This window comes from Humulus lupulus, chromosome 1, assembly GCF_963169125.1.
Source record: "Humulus lupulus chromosome 1, drHumLupu1.1, whole genome shotgun sequence".
NCBI classification, from domain to species: Eukaryota; Viridiplantae; Streptophyta; class Magnoliopsida; order Rosales; family Cannabaceae; genus Humulus; species Humulus lupulus.
The window spans coordinates 82,618,173-82,621,771 of NC_084793.1; the positions used below are offsets into that span (position 1 = coordinate 82,618,173).

A 3,599-nucleotide genomic window follows, 5' to 3' on the forward strand; every position below is an offset into this window, starting at 1 on the left:
TCATTCAATTGTTACCATCATTTTATGGTTTAGAAAGAGAGGATCCATACATGCATGTAAAAGACTTTTTGGAAATTTGCTCAACCTTTCGTTTTCAAAAAATTTCAGATGAGTCGGTTAAACTTAGGTTGTTTCCTTTTTCTTTAAAAGATAGAGCCAAAGCTTGGTTAAACTCACTTCCAACTGGAACCATAACTACTTGGGATCAACTTTTTAATAAATTCCTTGCTAAATTTTTCCCCATGTCCAAAAATGATAATTTAAGAAGAGAAATCTCCGAATTTTATCAAAAAGATAACAAATAATTTTATGAATGTTGGGAAAGATCTAAAGATTTATTATTAAAATGTCCCCGCCATGGTTTTGAAAAATGGAGACTTGTAAAATATTTTTATGATGGTTTAACCCCTTCAAACCGACAAATGATTCAATCTACGCATACCGGAAATTTTTTAAAATTGCAAGGGCAAGAGGCTTGGGACGCTCTTGAAGAATTGTCTATTAATTCACAACAATGGAATTATTCTGAGCCCAAGTCTAGAGCCAACCCTTCACCGAAAAGAGAAGGAAAATATGAAATAAAAGAAGAAAGTGACTTAAGAACATCACTTGAAAAATTAGCAAAAAAAGTAGAAGCCTTAGTAATAAGTCAATCTATGAATTCTCATGTGCAACCTAAATAAGATGTTTGTTCTTTATGTGCTAGTTCATGTCACAATGCTCAATCATGTCCTTCTTTTATTGAAACATTTTCTGAAGAGGCTAATGCTTTACATTCATATGGAAAACCTTCTTCTGATAGCCTATTTTCCAACACATACAATCCAAATTGGAGAAACCATCCTAATTTTTCATGGAGACAAAACCAACCACAAATGAATCAAGGAAACAAATTCCACATGCCAAATCCAAATCATGCCCAAACAAGTCAACCTTACCTTCCACAAAGAAAACCTTCCTTAGAAGACACCTTACAACAATTCATGCAATCCACCCAACAAATCTTACAAAATCAGTCTCAATCCATTGCCAAACTCGAGACACAATTGGGTCAACTTGCTAATGCTGTAACCGAGAGAGAAAAAGGAAGATTTCCTAGCTAACCCATCCCAAATCCTAAAGGCCAATATGAAATAGGAGCTCCTAGTCATAAAGAAGAAGCTAAGTCTATTTTAACTCTTAGGTCCGGAAAACAAATTGTCAAACCCGATTACATACCTCAAGTTGAAAAAGACCAAAGCCAACCTCAAAGTTCCAACACAAATGACCTTTCAAAAGATGATGCTCAAATCCTTCCTTCCATCCCAAAAGCTCCTTTTCCACAAAGATTAATTCCACTCAAGAAAGGCAACCAATATAGTGACATCTTAGAAGTTTTCAAACAAGTAAGCATCAACATTCCTTTCTTAGATGCCATTAAACAAATTCCTGCCTATTCTAAATTCTTAAAAGACCTTTGCACTGTTAAAAGAAACACAAATGTTCCAAAAAAGGTGTTTTTAACTGAACAAGTTAGCTCCATAATTCAATATAAAAGCCTTGTGAAATATAAAGATCTCGGTTGTCCAACAATTTCATGCATCATTGGCGATCATTTTATTAACAAAGCTTTACTTGATTTAGGAGCTAGTGTGAATTTACTGCCTCATTCTGTGTATAAGCAAATTGGTCTAGGAGAATTAAAACCAACTTCTATAACACTTCAATTAGTCAATCGTTCAGTGAAAATCCCTAGAGGTATTGTAGAAGATGTTTTAATTAAAGTGGATAAATTCTATTTCCCTGTGGACTTTATTGTTCTTGACACTTAACCTGTTGAAAATGCTCATGCTCAAATACCCATCATTATGGGTAGACCATTTTTAGCTACATCTAATGCAATTATCAACTGTCGTAATGGTGTATTGAAATTATCTTTTGGAAACATGACTGTTGAATTAAATGTTTTTAATGTTACTAAATCTGTTGAGTGTGAGGAAGTGCATGGAGTTTACATGATAGAGAGTATGTGTGAAGATGATGACTTACTTGATTTTTGTGAAAAATACTTTGGTATGAACTTGCATATTGATGATTTTAATGATGATGTGAATTCTTTCTTAGAGTCTATACCCTTAAATGAAACCAAAGTTGAACCCTTTTCACTATTAGATCATGTTCAATCAATTTCCGAGTCTCCAAAGTTAGACCTTAAACCATTGCCAGAAAATTTAAAATATGCTTTTCTAGGAGAGTCTGAAACCTTGCCTGTTATCATAGCATCCGCTTTAGATAAAGAACACGAGATAAATTGTTAAATGTCCTTAGAAAACATAAGGAAGTCATAGGTTGGACTATTGGAGACATCAAGGGAATTAGCCCATCCATATGCATGCATAGAATCCATCTAGAAGAAAATGCTAAAACCTCTCGGGAATGTCAAAGAAGGTTAAATCCAAGTATGAAAGAGGTCGTTAGGGAAGAAGTACTTAAACTGTTAGATGTAGGTATCATTTACCCTATTTCTGATAGTCAATGGGTTAGTCCAGTCCAAGTAGTGCCTAAAAAGTCTGGGATCACAGTTATTGAAAATGAGAAAAATGAATTAATCCCTACTCGAGTACAAACGGGGTGGAGAGTGTGTATAGACTATAGAAAGCTAAATAATGTTACTAGAAAAGACCACTTTCCTTTACCCTTTATTGATCAAATGCTTGAACGTTTAGCTGGCCATGCATATTATTGTTTTCTTGATGGTTATTCGGGATATAACCAAATCCCCATTGCCCCTGAAGATCAAGAAAAGACTACCTTCACTTGCCCTTTTGGAACCTTTGCATATCGTCGCATGCCTTTTGGTCTTTGTAATGCTCCTGCAACTTTTCAAAGATGTATGATTGCAATATTTTTTGATATGGTTGAAAGAAATCTTGAAGTGTTTATGGATGATTTTTCTGTGTTTGGAAATTCTTTTGATGACTGTTTGCACCATCTTTCTCTTGTTTTAATTCGTTGCAAAGAAAAGAATTTAGTTCTTAATTAGGAAAAATGTCATTTTATGGTTAAAAAAGGAATTGTTTTAGGTCATGTAATCTCATCTGAGGGAATAGAAGTTGATAAAGCAAAAGTTGACCTTATTTCAAAACTTCCCCCACCTAAATCAATAAAAGAAATTATATCATTCTTAGGCCATGTCGATTTTTATAGAAGATTCATAAAAGACTTTAGCAAAATTTCACGCCCGTTATGTCATTTGCTGGGAAAAGAAAATGCTTTTGTCTTTGATAATGATTGCCATGTTGCCTTTGAAAGATTGAAATCCCTTTTGACTAGTGCACCTATTTTTGGCCTCTTGATTGGAATATTCCTTTTGAAACAATGTGTGATGCTTCTGATTATGCTATTGGTGCTATTCTAGGACAAAGAATTAACAAGTTACCTCATGTAATCTACTATGCTAGCAAAACTTTGAACGATGCTCAATTAAATTATTCTACAACTGAAAAAGAATTGCTTGCTGTTGTGTTTGCATTGGAGAAATTTAGGTCTTATTTGTTAGGATCTAAAATAATCGTCTATTTTGCGCACAGGGCGCGGCTCAGCCACTGGTAGCTGAGGAC

At 34.3% G+C, this 3,599-nt stretch overlaps 1 non-coding gene across 1 annotated transcript; it reads right to left on the reverse strand.

Annotated features, from left to right (window-relative positions):
* Positions 1–257: 257 nt before the first annotated feature.
* Positions 258–364, reverse strand: LOC133813314 (small nucleolar RNA R71). Its single transcript, XR_009884340.1, has one exon. It is a non-coding gene; the product is annotated as a small nucleolar RNA R71 (small nucleolar RNA).
* Positions 365–3,599: the final 3,235 nt, after the last annotated feature.